The following is a 21,439-nucleotide window of genomic DNA, read 5'->3' on the forward strand; positions in this document are numbered from 1 at the left end:
GCCTATACTCCTCAAACTTTTCAATGAAATTGAAAAGGAAACAATCTTCCCAAAATCATTCCTGGAGACAAGCATTATACTGATACCAAAACCAGGGAAAGACGCAACTAATAAAGAGAACTACAGGCCAATCTCCCTCATGAAGATGGAAAAATCCTCAATAAAAACCTAGCAAATAGAATACATCAAATCATCAAGATCATACACCATGACCAGGCAGGATTCATCCTAGGCATGCAAGGATGGTTAATATATGCAAATCTATAAATTTAATACATTATATCAATAGAGTGAATGCTAAAAACCACATGATCATCTTCATTGATGCAGAAAAGGCTTCAGACAAGGATGTCCTCTATCACCACTCCTATTCAATATAGTTCTGGAGTCACTAGCTAGAGCCATTAGAAAAGAGAGAGAAATAAAAGGGATAAGAACAGGAAAAGAGGAAGTTAAATTATTCTTATTTGCAGATGACATGATACTTTACTTGGAAGACCCAAAAAACTCCCCCAAGAAGGTACTAAAATTGATACACAAATTCAGTAGCATAGCAAGATACAAAGTCAATACCCAAAAGTCAATAGCATTTCTATACAAAGCAAACAAATACACTGAGAGGGAAATTAGAGAAACAATACCTTTTACAATGACACTGCAGAAAATGAAATATCTCAGAATTAATCTAACTAAGGAAGTCAAAGATCTTTTCAAGGAAAATTACAATAGTCTTAAAATAAAGGAGATCATAGAGGATTTCAGAAAATGGAAAGATATTCTCTGCTCCTGGATAGGAAGAACCAACATCGTGAAGATGGCCATACTCCCAAAATTGCTGTACTAATTTAATGCAATCCCTATCAAACTACCACCAACATACCTCACAGACCTAGAGAAATCATACCTAGAACTTATTTGGAACCAGAAAAGACCTAGAATAGCAAAGGGTATCCTGGGCAACAAAAACAAGGCAGGAGGCTTTACAATTCCTGATTTGAAATTATACTACAAGGCTACTGTGATAAAATCAGCCTGGTATTGGCAATGAAATAGACCTGAGGATCAATGAGATAGATTAGAAGATGCAGAGGCCTCTACGAACACACTCAGCCACCTGATCTTCAACAAAGGGGCCAAACACGCTTACTGGAAGAAAGACACCCTCTTTAACAAATGGTGCTGGAAAAACTGGATTTCTACAATTCAAAAACTAAAACTTGATCCAGGTCTATCACCATGCATTAAGCTAAAGTCAAAATGGATTAAAGATTTAAACATTAAAACAGAAACACTATATATCCTGAAAGAGAAAGTAGGAAAAACTCTTGAAAACATAGGAGGAGGCAAAGAGTTCATGGTCAAAAATCAAACTGCACAAGTAACACTTGAAAGAATTAACAACTGGGACCTCCTCATATTGAGAAGTTTGGTACGTCAAAAGAAATTACCAACAAAGTGAAAAAACAACCCACAAATTTGGGAAAGATCTTGACTAATAAGCACTCAGACAAAGGTCTGCTCTCTAGAATTTATAAAGAACTAAAAAACATTAGGGCCCCAAAATTTAAAGACCCAGTTCAGAAATGGGCATCTGAGATGAATATAAACATCTCAGAGGCTGAAATTAAAGAAGCGAATAAATATATGAAAAAATGCCTCACATCACTAGCCATCCATGAAAAGCAAATTAAAACAACACTGAGATATCATCTCACCCCAGAAAGAATGATTATCATAAAGAAATCTACCAACAACAAATGTTGGAGAGGATGTGGGGAAAAAAGAACCCTTCTACACTCCTGGTGGGAATGTAGACTGGTGCAATCATTATGTAAATCAGTGTGGAGACTCCTGAAGAAACCAGGACTGGAAATCCCATTCAAATCTGCTATCCCCCTACTGGGAATTTTCCCAGAGGAACTGAAAATGTCATATCATAGTGATATATGTGTACCTCTGTTTATAGCAGCACAATTTGTGAGACCCAAATCTTGGAAACAACCAAGATGCCCATAACTTGAGGAATGGATGAAAAAGATGTAGTATTTTTATACAATGGAGTACTACTCAGCTATAAAGAATGATAAACTCAAAGCATTTATATATAAATGGATGCCACTTGAAGATATAGTCATAAGTGAAATAAACCAGACCTACATATGTAAATATCATATAGTCTCCCCAGTATAAGAACTCAAAAGAAGAAATAAAAATAGAAAGGCATAACACAATTAAAAGGAAAGCGTGAACTTCAGGATTAGTTAACGAAGAGATGGCAAGGAGAAAAGCTAGAAAACGTGACAGAGGCAAAGTCATACATTTATATGCACGAGATGGGAAAGGCAATGGTCCTGAGAATCTTCAGCATGTTTTTGAAAAAAAGCAGTTAATTGGTAGGTCTCTCACCCTGACTATATATGCTGATACCTGTGAACGAAGAAACTGCACTGAAGAAAGCAATGTGTAATGGTAGGGTCATGTTTGGAATGCCTGTCATTCTGGTCTTCTAATTACGTGCTACTTGTCATGACATACCAATTATGGCCATACTGTCTCTCAAGTAAAGGTTTGTTTAAAATAAAAAGGGTAACAAATGAAAACATGAGACAAAAAAAGGTCACAAGACTGTCCTGCTACAAGGCTGTATACTGTTGGATTTCTAAATTTCTGTGTAAAAATATGTAAATGCTTACTCTTATTTTTTAAAATATTTTTTATCTTTTTAATCTTTTTTCTTCCTATTCTGAAGGGACTTGAAGTTTAACATATCAATATTTGATGGAAAATACCTCCTCCATGTTATGTCTAAGATATTTCACATTCAGACAGATAGTGAAGTTAAGCTCAACTGCTTATGTTATAGGGTAATAATATCATTAAGCTTCTCTTCTGGAGGGTTAAAAACCTAAGTTTGCAGACCAAAAATTAAAGAAAAAGAAGGGATACAAGGACAGTCAATATTTTGGCCCTAGCCTTTCAAGGTCAGTAAGGACTCAGGAAATAGGAGAACCTATACTGTAACATTCTGTAACCCAATTGTGTCCCAAATTTTCTGATCAAGGAGATTTTGGGGCCACAGAGGAAAGTGATCGATGATGTAGAGTGTATCTAAGGAGAGTCACCTGGAGAGAAAACATTCTCTCAAGCTTTCACAGAAAGCAAATTGGTTAAGCAATGGCCATGACTCATCCATATGGCTGACACTGACAAAGGATCTACAAACTGAGGTAAATGGTTTCAGGTTAAATCCTGACGGGATTTGACTGACTTATCAGGTACAAATGTTACATTTCTTGTTATATAGGTCTTGCTCTTTCTTGATCTTTACCATCCAATAGAAAAGTATGAAAATGAAGTATAAAAAATAAAGCCATATTAATATGATGTGCTGTAAAATGCTCAAGTCAAAAACTTCAGACATTGACAGTCTTATGGAAAACCCATTATTATTATTGGACTATGTTGGGATAGTTTGCTGAATTCATGCAGCTACAGTATTTAAATGACAATGGAATGCCCTTCTCTGGCAAAACTAACCAAAAAAGGGGGATACAAATGAATGACTATTTTGTATCTGTATACTCAAAATAGTTAAGATAGATATACAGCTCCATTCTCTTAATTCAGTGAATAGAGAGGTTTGTTCTAATAGTGTTTGAGACAGGATATCAGGTTTGCATCTCATACAATGAATAACCACTAAGACAACAATATGTAATGTATTAATTATTGAAAATGTACTAGTAATTTGTTGTGAAATTGTCTCATTGCTATTTGTTTCTCAATAAATATATTTTTTAAAAAGAAATAAAAATAAAGAAGCAATTGGATTATACTTTTATGTATTAAATTGGTAAGATGAATCAGATTAATAAGTTTTGGAATGAATAGGAAATCAACTACTCTTTGTTGCGTGTTAGTTTGGACACTTGTACAACACATTTTGAGGAGGAGTCAGGACTGCTCCATTGTGAACTCTCCCTTGCCCCTGATTATTATTATACATTTTAAATCCTATATACTCTTTCAGCTTTTCACACTAGGGAGACAATACAATGTTTTCACATGTTACTCTGATTTATTTCACCTATGAGTATAGTCTCAAATTGCATCCATTTACTTCTAAAAATCTCAAGTTTATCTTTCTTACTCTTAACATTCTGCTCCTAAATCAAATGGACCTCTATATATCCTGATAGAACGTTGTTTTAGCCTATGGTTAGGAAAGAAAGACAGGTGGAAGAGTTACTAATACTAATTAATTAATAAAATGTCTGTATGCACATTGTATTGGTTACATTCCCATTCCTGGGCAAAAATGCCAGACAGCTGGACTGTAAAGGAGGAGAGGCCCGTGTGGCACCTGGCTTTAGTGAGTTCAGTCCATGGCTGTCTGGCTATCAGGCAGAAATAGGGTGGAAGTGCCTGGTGGTAGAAAACTGCTTATCTTGGTGGCCAGAAAGGAGACAAAGTGAGAATGCAAAAGATTTACAGAGTACTGGAGCTGCAAACAGGAATCTGTGATTCATCAAAGTTGGGTTTCCAGTGGCTGTCCTCCAACTAGGCCCCACCTCCCAGCAACACACCCAGCTACTCAATATTCCCCATTCCATTGTGTGTACTTTATATTTATGAATTTAAAACCTTTTATGTAAGTTATTATTATCGTCATTATTTATTCTTATTATTGTTGTTTATTCTCCCTACAGCAATGAGTTCTTCCCATAGTTCTCTAGAAAAGAATGCAAATCAGAAATAATTATGTAGATAACTAAAGTGATGATAACCATAATGTAGGATATGGTTAGTGAATGTAGAGTAGGTGCAGATTTTAAAAAAGAGGAGCATAGAAAGTGATGAAAACCATGAACATGAAACACAGGATTCATAAAACAGATTCAAACAGATCTCCAGAGTATTAAAAAAAATACTACTGAAAATATAGATGGCAGGATACACCAATAGGAATATATTCTTTCAGATCTAGAAGACTGGCTTGTAGCTAGCAATGATAAAAAGAAAGACTTCTTAAAAGTACCAAGGCAAGCAGAAGGTCCTGAGTTTGATCCCTGGTAACACACACACACACACACACACACACACACACACACAGGAACAGGGAAATCAATACAACACCTGCTAGATGAGAGTAATAACAGGGCATGAATTAAGATTAATTGGAATCAATAAAAATTCAGAAGATAGCACAAAGCACATAAAAAAATCTTTCCCAAGAATAAAAAAGGAAAAAAAAAATATATATATATATTAGAATACCAAATAGATAACCAAGAGCGTATAATGATTAAAATTCCAGAAATTCAATAGAAAAACAGAATATTAAAACTATTAGAGAAATGCCTTAGTTACTTTTCTCTTGTTGCTGGAACAAAATACCAAACACCCCAAATTGAGGAAGGAAAGTCTTATTTATCTCACAGTTTGTAGAGGTTTTAGAGCATACTCTGCTGGCTCCAAGGTAGGATGCTACATGAAAGAGCACAGCCATACATGGCAGTGGAAGACAGCAAAGAGCAGAAGGAGGAACAGCAGCTAACGCAGTTCTCTCTCCCTTCCTTATACTGTATGCAGATTACCCACCCCAGGGTGGGTGTAGCATTCACGCCCATAATCCCAGAATTGGATCATGGATTAATCACAAACTCTACAATAATTATATTGTAATATACCAGAATTTATAGAACACAGTGAAAGCTTTCCTTGAAGGAATACTTATACTAATGAGTTCCTACGTCTAATACACAGAGTGAGCTCCAATAAATAGCTTCATCACCTCAATATTCTCAAAAAACTAGAACAAATTAAACCCAAATCATGTAAGAGGGCCAAAACTGTAAAGATTAGAACAGAAATTAATGCAGTTGAGACTATGGAACAACACAGAAAATCAGTGAATGAAAGAATTGATTCTTCGAAAGATTAAATAAAATTGCAAACCCTTAGCCAACCTTCTCCCCTAAAAGGAAAAGAAACAAAAAGACTAAAATTCATGCAACTGGGAATTAAGAAAGCAAAATCAGAAGAATCCTGCAGAAATCCAGAAAATACTTGTTTCAGACAATCTCAACTCTAATAAGATGGAAAACTTGTAAAAAATGGACAGATTCCTAGAGGTACATGAATTACAAAAGCTGAATCAAGAAGATATAAAAATTTTAAATAAGCCAGTATCTGTCAATGAAATTGAATATGCAATTATAAACTTACAAAGGAAGGAACCCAGGTCTTGATGAATTCTACAAGAAATCTACAGAAGATCTAATTCCACTATTCCTCAAACTCTACTGAAATTGAAAGGAAAGCAACACTTTCAATGTCATTCCTAAAAGCAAGCATCATTTCCATACCAAGACTAGAAAAGGATTCAACCAAAGAGAAAATTATAGGCCAGTCTCCTTAACAAACATAGGTGCAAAAATCTTCCCTAAGATATTGTCAAAGAGAATGCAACAAATCAAGAAGATTGTATACCATGACCAAGTAGCATTCATCCCAGGGATGCAGAGCTCATTCAACATATACTAGTCAATAAATTTAATACCCCATATCAACTGAACCAAGGACAAAGACCACATGGTCATCTCAATAGATTCATAAAAATGGGTGTTGGACAAAATCTAACACCCATTCATGATACAAACCATACAGAACATTTAAACAGAAGTTTGTCTCAGTTGGATAAAAGCCACCTATGACAAAACAACAGCCAACATCATACTAAATTATTAGTCTGAAAGCATTCATTCTGAAATCAGAAACAAGGCAAAGATATCCATTATTGCCACTCCAATGCATTATACTGCTGGAAAAATTAGCTAGAGCAATTACATAAGAAAGAAATAAAAGGAATAAAGATGAGAAAGGAAGCAATTAAATTATCATTGTTTACATATGACATGATACTCTGCATAGAAGACCTCAAACACTTCATCAATTGACTCCTTGATTTAACAACAAAACTCAGTAGCTTAGCAGGATACAAAGTGAACACTCAAAAATCAACAGCATTCTTTTTAAAAAATCTTTTATTTAAGTATGTATTTGGTACAGGGTCTTGCTATACAGCTTGGACTTGTAGTGGTCCTCCTGTTTCAACCTCCCCAGGACTGGGATAACAAGCATGTGCCAGCATGCTTGATTTCAGTGGCCAGCACAGTGTGCCCAGTGTGGGGCTGGCACAGCATGTGGTACTGGGGATTGAACTTGTGTCCTTTTGCTTGCTGTGCAGGCACTTAGACCACAGAGGTATCTCTCCTGCCCTCGATAGCATTCTTGTACAAAAATAAAAAATTGATGGAGAGAGAAATTTGGGAAAGAACACTCTCACAATACCATCAAGAAAAATTAAATACTTAGGAATCAACCTAATGAAGGAAGCGAAAGAACTCACAGTACTCTGAAAAAAGGAGATTGAAAAGGATATCAGAAATGGAAAGCTATCCCCTGTTCCTTGATAAGCCAAATCAATATAGTGAAAATGGCAGTACTTCCAAACTGTTATACAGATCTAATGCAATTCTGTTCACAATACCAACAGCATATCTCACAGAACTAGAGAAAATAATCTTTTTTTCTTTTTCTGTATTTAGGATAAGGTGTACAGGGTTTCACTGTGGAGATCAAATTCATAGTGATCTGCCTGTTTACAGCCTCCCAAGAGCTGGGATTACAGGCATGCATCACCTCGCACAGTCTCAATTGCCATCTCAGCACACCCCAGTGATAGGGCCGGCAGGGCAGGCCTGGGGATCGAACTCCTGGCCCCTGCGCCTGCCTAAGCAGGAGCTTTAATCCTCTGAGCCATTTGGCTGGTTCAGAGATAATAATCTTAAAAGTCATTCAGAACCAGAAGAAAAAAAAAATTCTAACCAACAAAGGCAAAACAAGGGGGCATCAGAATCCCAAATTTGAAGATGTACTACAAAGCTACTGTGATAAAGACACTATAGTACCAGCTAAAAACAAAACAAAGCAAAACAAAAACAAATAAGCACCCACAAACTATGAAACAGCAGAAGATGCAGAAAAAACTAACTCTAGCCACACTCAGCCATCCCATCTTTGACAAAGAGGCCAAAACACCTTTGGAAGAAAAATAGCCTCTTCAATAAATGGCTGTAGGAAAAACTGACTCTCCACATGCCAGAGAGATTAAGCCTAGACCTACATCTCTCACCATGCACTAAACTAAAATGAAAATGTACCAAAGATTTAAATATTCAAATAGAAACACTAAACTTCCTAAAGGTGAAATAAGTAAAATTGTTGAAGACTTAGGTGTACGCAAAGACTTTATGGACACAACCTTGATCGCACAGCAAATATTGAAAAGAATCAACAACTCATATAACATCATATTACAATGCTCTTGCAGAGCAAAACAAACCACCAACAGAAAGAAGAGACAATTTACAGAATAGAAAAGCTTTTCACCAGCTGTTCCTCAGCAAAGGACTAATATCTAGAATATATAAAGAACTCAAAAAATCCAGATCACCCAAATTTAAGGACCCACTTCAAGACATGGCATTTGAAATGAATAGACACTTCTCAGTTGAAGAAGAAGAAACATCAAATAAATATCTGAAAAAAATGTTTAATATCATTAACCATTTGAAGTATGCAAATTAAAACAACACCAGGATTCCATCTCATTCCAGAAGGAATGGCAATCAGGAAGAAATGAACCAAAGCATACACAACTCCAAATAACACCAACTCAATAAAAACACAACACAAATCCATCAATATGTTGTATACAAGAACAAAACTTAACACATAAAGAAATTCATAGGCTGAAAGTCAAAGGTTGAAAAACAATATTACATGCCCTAGCATCTCAGAAAAAAGCATTGGTAGCAATCCTGTTCTCAGTCTCAATGTCAAACCAAGAATGATCAAATGAAATAAAGAAGGCCACTCCATATTGGTTAGGGGAAAAATTCAAGAGGAAGACGTAACACTCATAAATATATATGCACCAAACACAGGAACACTCATCTATATAAGACAAATCTTAATGGGACATGAAAAATTTAATATTCATTATCACAGTCTTAACAGGAGACATTAACACCCCCTTATCCCAAAAAGATACATCAAGCAGACAAAAAATTAGCAAAGAAGTAGCAGAACTGAAACAGAGCTTGGAATAAATGGACTTGGACATATACAGAGTGTTCCACCCAACCACAGCTGAATACACATTTTTTTCAGCTGCAAATGTGTCATTTTCTAAAATAGACCGCATATTAGTCCATAGGTCGTGTCTAAGTACATGTAAGAAAACAGAAGTTATCCCATGCATATTATCTAACCACAGTGAAATGAAACTAGAAACAAACAACAAAAGAAACCAGAAAAACCCCTTAAATACATGGAAATTAAACAACACCCTACTCAGCAACCAATGGCTTAGAGATGAAATCAAACAAGAAATTAAACAATATCTACAATTCAATGAAAATTGGGACACAACTTACTGGAATTTTTGGGGTGAGGTGAAAGCAGATCTCAGAGGGAAATTTATAACTGTGAACTCACACATTAGGAAAAGACTGGGAACAAATAAATACCCTCATGTTACACCTCAAACATCTAGAAAAGGAAGAGCAAACCAAACCCAAAGCCCAAATGGGAGGAAATTATAAAGATTAGAGCAGAAAGTAATACAATGGAGACAAAGGAAATAATTCAAAGAATTAACTAATCAAAAATCTGGTTCTTTGAAAGATTAAATAAAATTGATAAGCCCCCATCTAACCTCATCAAAAAGAGGAAAGAAAAAATTCAAATACAAGCAAAAGGAATGAAAAGGGTGAAATTACCACACACCCAGTGGAAATTCAGAACATCATCAATAGCCACTTTGAGAATCTTTACTCTCACACAATAGAAGACACAGAAGAAATGGACAGATGCCTAGAAAGGTACAAATTACCAAAACTGAATCAAGAAGATATAAGAAATCTCAATAAACCAATAACATCCAGTGAAATACAAAATGTAACAAAAAACCTACCGACAAAGAAAAGTCCAGGTCCTGATTGATTCACAGCAGAATTTTACAAGAAATTTACAGAAGATATAATCGTAATATCCACAAATTCTTCAATGAAATTGAAAGGAAACATTCCTCCCAAAATCCCTCCTGGAGACAAGTATTAAACTGATACCAAAACCAGGGAAAGACACAACTAAAAAAGAACTACAGGCCAAACTCCCTTATGAACCTAGATGCAAAAATTCTCAATAAAATCCCAGCAGGTCATGCTTGGAATGACTGTCATTCTGGTCTTCCAAATGCTTGTCATGTCAAAGAAATTACTGGCATACTGTCTCTCAAGTAATTTTTTTTTTATAAAAAAAAAGGATAATAAATGAAAACAAGAGAGAAGAAAAAAGTCATAGGACTGTTGTGCTACAATGCTGTATATTGTTGGATTTCTAAATTTCTGTGCAAAATTTGTAATTGTTTATTCCTATTTTTAAAAATTATTTTAACTAAGAATTATATAAATCTTTATGCTTATTTTAAAAATATATTTTAATTTTTAAATGTTTTTTCATCATATTCTCTAGGGACTTAAAGTTCAGCATATTAATACTTGATGAAAAATACCTGTTCCATATTATGCCTAAGATGTTTGATATTCAGACAGATAGTGAGCTTAAGCTTAACAGCCTAGGTTGTATGGTAATAACAATAAGCTTCTCTTCTTCTGGAGGATTAACAATCTAAGTTTGCAGAACAAAATTAGAGAAAAAGGAGGGCCACAAGGAAAGCCAACATTTTGGCACTAGCCTTTCAAGGTCAATTAAGACTCAGGACATATGAGAACTTGTACTGTAAGGTCATGTAACTCGGTAGTGTCCCAAATTTTCTGATCAAGGAGGTTATGGGGCCAAAGAGAAAAGTGATCGATGATGTAGAGTGTGCCTAATGAGAGTTCCATGGAGAGAAAACACTCTCTCAGGCTGTCACAGAGAGCACACTGGCCAAGCAATGGCCGTGACTCATCCACATGGCTGACAGTGACAAAAGATCTACAATCTGAGGTACAGGATCTCAGGAAAAATCCTGAGGGGATTTCACTGACCTTATCAGATCCAGAAGGTACAACTCTTGTTGCATAGGTCTTGCTTTATCCTGGTCTTAAACATCCAGCAGAAAAATATAAAAATGAAGTATAATAAGTAAAGTTATGCTGTTATGTTGAACTGTAGGGGACTCAGGTCAACAATTTCTGGCATTGCCAGGGAAGCAGAAGACCCAATACTATTATAGACTACTGAACTCTTTTAGAATACTTTGCTGAGTTAACACACCTATGATATTCAAATAAGGAACTAAACAAAAAAGGGGATACAGGTGAATGTCCATTTTGTATCTGTGTATTCAAAATCATTAGGATAGATATATAGTTACATTCTCTTAATGAATAGAGGGATTTGTTGTAATAGTATTTGTAAATAGGTTATCATGTATGCATCTTGTACAGCAAATAACCACTAGGAAGAATGTATGCAATATGTTAATTATTGAAACTGTCCTACCAATTTGGTTTGAAACTGTTTTATTGCTATTTGTTTCTCAATAAAATTATGAAAAAAAAATAAAAGGAAAAAAATAAAAAGAAAAAATTATTTTAATTTTTATTTACTCTTTTCTTCACATTCTGCAGGGATTTAAAGTTTAACAGATTAATGCTTGACAGAAAATGCCTGTTCAATGTGATGCATAAGATGTTTGATATTCAGACAGATAGTGAGGTTAAGCTCAACTGCGTATGTTATAGGGTAATAATACCATTAAGATTCTCTTGTAGAGGGTTGACAACTTAAGTTTGCAGACCAAAAATTAGAGAAAAAGAAGGGCTGCAAGGAGAGCCAGTATGTTGGCCCTAGCCTTTCAAGGTCAGTGAGGACATAAAAGAACTTGTACTGTAACATCCTATAACTCACTTGTGCCCCACATTTTCTGATCAAGGAGATTATGGGGCCACAGAGGAAAGTGATTGATGATGTAGACTCTTTTTAGGGAGAGTCACCTGGAGAGAAAACATTCTCTCAGGGTTTCACAGAGAGCACATCGGTCAAGCAATGACCATGAATCATCCACATGGCTGACACTGACAAAGGATCTACAAACTGTAGTACAGGGTTTCAGGGTAAATTCTGAGGGGATTTGACTGACCTTGGCAGACACAAAAGTTACTTTTCTTGTTATATAGGTCTTGCTCTATCTTGGTCTTAACCATTCAGCAGAAAGGTATAAAAATGAGGTATAAAAAGTAAAGCCATATTTATATGCTGAGTTGTAAAAGGTTCAAGTCAACAACTTGTGACATTGCCAGTCCTATGGATAATCGGATAATCCACTACTATTATGGACTACTGAACTATATTGGATTATTTTGCTGAATTCACTCACCTACAATATTTAAATGGCAATGGAGTACACATCTCTGACAAAACTAAAAAAAAAAAAAAAAAAAGATACAAATGAAGGACCATTTTGTATTTGTATATACAGAATAGTTAGGATAGATATGCAAGTACTTTCTCTTAATTCAATGAGAAGAAAGATTTTTTTCTGATAGTATTTGGACAGGACATCATGTTTGCATCTTGTACTGTGAATAACCACTACAAAGACAACAATATGCAATGTATTAATTATTGAAACTGTCCTACTAATTGGCTTTGAAGCTGTCTAATTGTTATTTGTTTCTCAATAAAACTAATAAAATAAAGAAATAAAATCCTAGCAAGTAGAATACAGCAAATCATCAAGAAGATTATGCACCATGACCAGGGAAGATTCATCCCAGGGATGCAAGGATGGTTCAATATACACAAATCTATGAATGTAATATGCTATATCAGCAGAGCCAAACCCAAAAACCACACAATCATCTCAATTGATGCAGAAAAGACTTTTGACAAAGTCCAACACTCATTCATGTTCAAAGTCCTACTAAAAATTGGATCAGATGGTCTCTACCTCAATTTGATAAAAGCCATCTATGACAACCCAACAGCTAACATAATTCTAAATGTGGAAAAACTGAAATCTTTCACTCTCAGTACACACTCCCTGGTACAACACAGGGATGTCCGCTGTCACCACTCCTATTCAATATATTTCTGGAATCATTAGTTAGTGTCATTAGACAAGAGACAGAAATAAAAGGAATAAGAATAGGTAAAGAAGAAGTTAAACTATTATTATTTTCAGATGGCATGATACTTTACTTGGAAGACCCCAAAACTACATCAGGAAACTACTAGAATTAATACAAAAATTCTGTAGCAGATGTGCAGCCAAAATGAGCACAACAAATTCAGTAGCATAGCAGGATATAAAGTCAATACCCAAAAGTCAATAGCATTCCTCTACACAGACAACAAACTCACTGACAGGGAAGTTAGAGAAACAATACCTTTTATAATACCACTGCAGAAAATAAAATACTTAGTAATTAACCTAACTAAAGAAGTCAAAGATCTATTCAATGAAAACTACCATACTCTGAAAAAAGAGATTGCAGAGGACTTCAGAAAATGCAAAGATATTCTCTGCTCCTGGATACAAAGAACTTACATTGTGAAGATGGTCATACTCCCAAAATTGTTATACAGATTTGATGCAATCCCTATCAAAATACCATCAACATAGCTCACAGACCTAGAGAAATCATACCTAGAACTTATTTGGAACCAGAAAAGACCTAGAATAGCAAAGCCAATACTGGGCAACAAAGACAAAGCAGGAGACATTACAATTCCTGACTTGAAATTATACTACAAAGCTACAGTGATAAAATCAGAATGGTATTGGCGAAAAAAAAAAAAAAAGACATGAGGATCAATGGAATAGATGAGAAGATGCAGAAGCAACTATAAACACACTCAGCAAACTTATCTTTGACAAAAGGGCCAAACATGCTTACTGGAAGAAAGACAGCCTCTTTAACACATGGTGCTGAAAAAACTGGCTCTCTACATGTCAGATAGTAAAACTGGGCCCAGGTCTATCACCACACGCTAAAGTCAAAATGAATTAAAGATCTAAACATTAAAACAGAAACACTAAATCTCCTGGAAGAGAAAGTAGGAGGAACTCTTGAAGACACAGGGGGAGGCAAACAGTTCATGAGCAAAAACCAAACTGCATGGGTAACACGTGAAAGAATTAACAACTGGGACCTCCTCTTATAGAGAAGTTTTTGCATGTCAAAAGAAATTACCAACAGAGTTAAAAGACAACCCACAAATTTGGAAAAATTCTTAACTAATAAGCACTCAGACAAAGATCTTCTACCTAGATTTATAAAGAACTAAAAAACATTAGGGCCCCAAAATTTAAAGACCCAATCCAGAAATCGGCATCCAAGATGAATACACACTTTTCAGAGGACAAAATTAAAGAAGACAATAAATATATTTAAAAAAATGCTTCACATCACTAGCCATCTGTGAAATGCAATTTAAAACAACACTGAGATACCATCTCACCCAGGAAAGAATGGCTATCATAAAGAACTCCACCAATAACAAATGTTGGAGAGGCTGTGGGGATAAAGGAACCCTTCTCCACTGCAGGTGGAAATGTAGAATGGTACAACAATTATGCAAATCAGTGTGGAGACTCCTTAAAAAACTAGGACTGGAAATTTCATTCAAACCAGCTATCCCCCTACTGGGAATTTTCCCAGAGGAACTGAAAACGACATATCATAGTGATATATGTATACCTATGTTTATAGCAACACAATTTGTGATAGCCAAATCTTGGAAACAACCAAGATGCCTATCACCTGAGGAATGGATGAAAAAGATGTGGTGTTTTTATACAATGGAATATTACTCAGCTATAAAGAATGATAAACTTGAAGCCTTCATGTATAAATGGATGCCACTTGAAGATATACTCATAGGTGAAATAAACCAGACACACATGTGTAAATATCATATAGTCTCACTAGTGTAAGAACTCAACAGAAGAAATAAAAATTGTAACACCACTAAATGTAAAGCAAGAACTTAAGGATTAAACAATGAAGAGAGGGCAAGTAGAAAAGCTAGGAAACATGGCAGGGGCAAACCATACATTTATATACACAAGATGGGAATGGCAATAGTCCCGAGAATCTCCATCAGGTTTTTGAAACTAGCAGTTAATTAGTAGCATTCTCACCTTGACTAACTATATATGCTGATATCTGTGAAGCAACTGCACTGAGCATAGCAATGTGTAATACTAGGGCCATGCTTGGAATGCCTGTCATTCTGGTCTTCTAAAAGTGTACTGCCTCTAATGTCATACCAATTACTACTATACTCTCTCTCAAGTAAATGTTTGTTTTTAAAAAAAGAAAAAAGTTAATAAATGAAAACAAGACACAAGAAAAATGTCATAGGACTGTCCTGCTACAATGCTGTATATGGTTAATTTTTAAATTTATGTAAAAATTTATAAGTGTTTATTTCTATATTTTTTATTATGTTTTTTCATGTTCTGTAAGGATTTAAAGTTTAGCATATTGGGGCCAGGAAGATGGCTCAGTAGAATAAGTGCTTCCCTAGAAAACACAAGGGCCTGAATTCAATCCCTGGTTCTGCCAAAAAATAAATAAATAAAGTTCAGTATATCAACGATTAATGGAAAATACCTGTTCCATGTTATGGCTAAGGCATTTAGATATATTCAGGCATATACTGATATTAAGCTCAACTGCCTATGTTTTAGGGTAATAATATCATGAAGCTTCTCTTCTGAAGAGTTAACAACTTAAGTCTGCAGACCAAAAAATTAGAGAAAAAGAAGGGCTACAATGATCGCCAACATTTTGGCCCTAGCCCTTCAAGGTCAGTGAGGACTCAGAACATAAGAGAACCTATACCATAACATCCTGTAACTCAATGGTGTACCAAATTTCCTGATCAAGGAGATTATGGGGCCACAGAGGAAAGTGATTGATGATGTAGAGTGTGCCTAAAGAGAGTCACATGGAGAAAAAACATTCTCTCAGGGTTTCTCAGAGAGTACATTGGCCAAGCAATGGCCGTGACTCATCCTCATGGCTGACACTGACAAAGGATCTACAAACTGTAGCACAGGGTTTCAGGGTAAATCCTGAGGGTATTTGACTGACCTTGGCAGATACAAAAGTTACTTTTCTTGTTATATAGGTCTTGCTTTATCTTGGTCTTAACCATCCAGCAGAAAAGTATAAAAATGAGGTATAAAAAGTAAAGCCATATTTATATGCTGAGCTGTAAAAGACTCCAAGTCAACAACTTCTGACATTACCAGTCCTATGGATAACCCACTACTATTATGGACTACTGGACTATATGGATTATTTTGCTGAATTCACTCACCTACAATATTTGAATGGCAATGGAATACACATATCTGACAAAACTAAACAAAAAAGGGGGATAGTGAAAAAAATATATATATATATCTGTATATACAAAATAGTTAGGATAGACATGCAGCTACTTTCTCTTAGTTCAATGAGCAGAAACATTTGTACTAATAGTGCTTAGGCAGGATATATGTCTGCATCTTATACTATGGATAATTACTATGAAGACAACAATATGCAATGTGTTAATTATTGCAACTGTCCTAATTGGTTTTGAAACTGTCTTACTGCTATTTGTTTGTTAATAAAATTATTATAAAAATATCAAAACAAAAAAAAGAAAGATTGAAGAGAAGGTAAGGGAATAGGGAAAAAATAAGATACACTATATACAGGTACAAATTCCCTTTAATGAATGTAATCATTGCATATGTGAAAATCATACCAACAAAATTAATTTTAGAAAATCATATGTATTATGAAAGGGACTGAGATAGAGGGAGGCGGGAGATAGGGCAGGGTAGGTTAAAAGAATAAGATGTATTAAGTACATGTACACAATGAATGTAGTTATTATGTCCTGACAAAGTGTAGTAATAGAAATTTTTAAAAAGAAACCTAACAAAATCATGAGTGTGGACAGGTAAAAGTCTAGGTGCAACAAAACAACGAGAATGATATTTCAGTGTTCTTCCCAGGTGATGTGTCTAATCACCATTGCACCAGATTATTTAAATTATGAATAATGCCAAGGATTTGATAGCAAAGTGGTCCTTGGCCAAACAGCTGAGCTCATAAAATCTCCACTTCACACCCACCTCTGCCCCCTACACACTACGGAAGTCTGAAGGGTGCTGGGCTGAAGGACAGCTATTCAGGTTGTCTGCTTTAGAGGACAGACAGCTCTGTTCCACCATGAGTCTCGTATTTTCCTTTTTTTTTTTTTTTTTCTTCTAGTGTATTTGGTACAGGATCTTTCTATGCAGCTCGGACTCATAGTGATCCTCCTGTTTTCAGCCTCCCCAGCACGGGGATTACAGGTGTGTGCCACCACGCCCACTCTCAATGGCTGGCTCAGCGAGCCTGGGGCTGGGGCCGGCGTGGCATGTGGTGCCAGGGATCAAACCCCAGTCCCCGCATTAGCCTAACCAAGCACTCAGTCTGCTGAGCTATCTCACCAGTCCCATGTTTTTCCTTTTAATGACTGTCTTCCTGAGAAAAATCATGCTCGTATGGCCATGTCATGCACTTAGTAAGTTTTTGAAGTTGAGCTCTTATTAGATTTTCAGTGCGCTACTCGTGGCTGTAACACTGATGTCATTGTAATTAAAATCTTATTGAATAAATGTCTCATGACTCCACTGTCACATAACCACCTTGCTAATTTATTTTAGTGTTAATTGATATAAATATAAATCTGATATAGCTTCCCACATGTCTGATGCATCTGGTATACCATCGTTTTTGTTCTCACTAGGGTTCTGCATTTTTCTATAGTAACTCTCTACATTCCAAGTAAAATTGGTATTAAAAATAAAGTTCATGGGCCAGCCAAATAGCTCAGTGGATTAAAGTGCCTGCAAGCAGGAACAGGAGCTGGGGGTTCAATCGCCAGACCTGCCGTGCCCGCCCCTGCCCCTGGGGTGCGCTGAGAGGGCAACTGAGATTGGGCGTGGTGGCACGTTCCTGTAATCCCAGCTCTTGGGAGGCTGTAAATAGGTGGATCACTACGAGTCTCATCTAGCAGTAAGATCCTGAACACCCTGTAGATCCTCCCCTTAAAAAAAATTAAAAAAATAATAAAATAAAATAAAAGAACTGGGGAGATGGCTCAGTAGAATAAGCGCTTCCCTAGCAAGCACAAGGGCCTGAGTTCAATCCTTGTTCTGCCAAAATAAATAAATAAATAAATAAATAAATAAATAAATAAATAAAGCAAGCTCATTATGTCACTGGGATAACTCTCAGTTGGTGAGTACTTTATATGTGAAAGTTTTACAATGGGAACAGTTGGCTCTATGGAGTGTTCTAGATAGATCATGGCTACTGGACTGCGTGCTTAATCCATTCTCTGTACCATTGCTTTGCCCCTCCCAAGCCCCATCCTCTCCCTCATTCTGCTTTCCCACTCCTCTTAGTTGTATTAATAAACCTTGAGCATTCCAAGGAAAATTAATATTAAAAGCTGTAGAGTATGGCACCAGAGTACATACTGGCCTGGAGTTCTCCCTACTGGCTTACTTCAATGTTACAGTTCGGCAGGTGTAATGAACTAGATGGTTTCTGAGGCAGTCAAGGTACGTCACTGATACTTTGTGTTTGAGATCAGATCGCTATACACTACCCCCCTTGAAGACATCTCCATGGCCCCCTACCCTCTCTGTCCATCCCACCGTTCGCACTCTCCCAATCACCACTTGCCCTTCGTTTCCCAGGCTATCCCATCCTCTTTAGTCCCATCAAGAGCTCTCCAGGTTACCAAGCAAAGTTGATTCTTAAAAAGCACATTTTATTATGTCACTGATACACTATGAACAGGTAATTTTATTTTATATGTTGGTATTTTACAGCTAGAATGTATTGATTGATTGCTGGGGCTATTCTGGGTATATAAGTGATACTGGCTTTTGTGAGTGAAGTGCTGCTCACAAACCTTCCCGCACCCCCAAATCAGTCCCATTCCCACACCCTCTTCCCATCCACCACCTCCCCATTCTTCTTCTATTTCCAGACTCCTCCTCCCTCTCCTTCCTTCTACATGCTGATTAATAATTTGCAAGTGTTCCAAGTAGTACTGTTGTACAAATAGAAGTTATATTCCTGGAGTTGCCGTTAAATGGCAGCTTTATTTTACATGTTATCCTTTTGCAGCTGGACCACACTAGTTAATTTCCTGGAGCTACTTCAGTGTACCATGGCCACTGGGCCAGGTGATGCATGTGCTCTCCATGATCCACCCTCATCCCAACTCATACATCGCTCCTCCCTCCACCTCCCTTTTCCCTGTCACCTCCTGTAGTCCTTTTTCCCATGCTCCCCGTTAATCCATCCTCACCCTTCTAATTGCTACATCTCAACTACTCTAAATGATCATAAAGTGTATTATGTCACTGAAATCAGTACTAATTGATAGCTTTATTATAGATATTCATGTTCTGCAGATGGAATGATGTAGATGGCTTCCTGGGTTATTTCAAGCAGTTGATACGAGGTTGCATGATTTAAGTCAATTCCACCCCAAATTCTCTCAATCTCACGTCTCCCCTGCCCATCCTCTCCTCTCCCTATGCCTTCATTCTTCCTACTCTCTTCCATTTCTCCCCCTAGTCCTTATCACAAAAATTAATTAATCTCAACTATTCCAAGTATTGGTGATATAAACTTAAGTTGGCTATGATATGCTTGCAATTGCTGTTAACCAGTGGCTCTACTTCACAGGTAAATGTTCTAGATCTGGAGTATATTAGTTGAATTCCTGGAATCAGTCCATCACTGATGCTGGACTACGTGCTTAATGTGGTCTTTATACACTGCCCCCCCTTCACAGTCACCCCCATGCCCACCTCCTCCCATCCCCCTTCACTCTGACTCCACCATTTCTTCCTACTCTCATATCTTCCCCCCCGATAAATTGCAATCATTTTAACTAATATTGATATTAATAAAGTCTGTTACGTGGTGTCACTGACATGTCAATATGAAGTGATGGCTTTATTACCGCATAGGCTAATGCTCTACAGCTGGACTGTACTGGCTGATTTCCTGTGACCTCCTGTGTATGTAACTGATATAGGGTCCTATGACTGACAGATTCCTTATATACCACTCCCACCCCAAACTCACTGTACTGTTCACTTTCTACCCTCTCTCTATTCCCCTTTCCTCTACCCACTCTCCCTATACCTAATAATGAAGCTCAAGCATTCCAAGCAAAATTGATACTAAATTTTATTGCATCACCAGAGTTACTATTAATAGGCACTTTTATTAGCATGTTTACTAATGTTCTGCAGCTGGAATAAATTAGCAATTTCTGTGTACATCCTTGATACTGGGCTGTGATTGATGTGTTCTTTACAGAGCACCCACACCTACCCTCTCCACCCTTTCTTCCTAAGCTCTTCCCTGTCCCTCCTTTTGCTCTGACCAGCCCTCTTCTCACTCCTATTCATACATATCATCTATTCCATATGTATATACATATATTCCATATAAGTTATGTCTGTGGAGTCAATTAATTGGTGTATTATTGTATATATTAATGCCTTGCACCCAGACTGTATCGGTTCATTTCCTGGAATATCCTGGGTATACCATTGCTAATGTCGTGTGACTGCATACAACTTCCAACCCCACCCTCTCAGTCTCCCTCCACTCCAAATAGATCTCAAGGGTTTTCATATTGATACTAGAAGTTTGTCAGGCCAGTGGTGCCACTATTACCTGGTTTTATTATCTATACATTTAAAATTTTGCAGCTAAAGTGAATTAGTTGATTTCCAGGGGTACTCGGGGAATGTAGTGGATAGTGGGTTGTGTAATGGATGTGATCTTTGTTTGCCTCCCCTGTCCTAGTCATCCAGTTCTGACCACTGTCATCCTCCTCCTATCCCCCACCTTCATAAGCCCCACCATTCTGATTTCTTCAATGGCCCCCTGATCTCCCCATGGCTCCTCCTTCCCCACTTCAATTGATAGGCTTACGTTAGTCTAAGTAATATTAATATTAGAAATCAACTTATTGTGTCACCTGTCACTATTAATTGGTGATATATGTTAATGTTTTGCAGGTAATTAGCTGACCCAATGTCCTAGTGAAGAGATCTCACTCCCACCCTGCCCACCTCCTCTTCCTACCTCACCCTTCTCCCATCCCTGCCTCCCTGCCCCCTATTAATAAATCTTAAGTATTCCAAGTCATACCAAGATGAAAAGTAAACTTTAAGTAACTGTTCATTGTGACTTTGTGTTAGTTTTGCGGGTCAGATAAATTGATTTCCTGGGGCATTGGGGGTATTTCATTGAATTGGTGTGTGACT

Source organism: Octodon degus, unplaced genomic scaffold (assembly GCF_000260255.1).
Source record: "Octodon degus isolate 3935 unplaced genomic scaffold, OctDeg1.0 scaffold00050, whole genome shotgun sequence".
NCBI lineage: Eukaryota > Metazoa > Chordata > Mammalia > Rodentia > Octodontidae > Octodon > Octodon degus.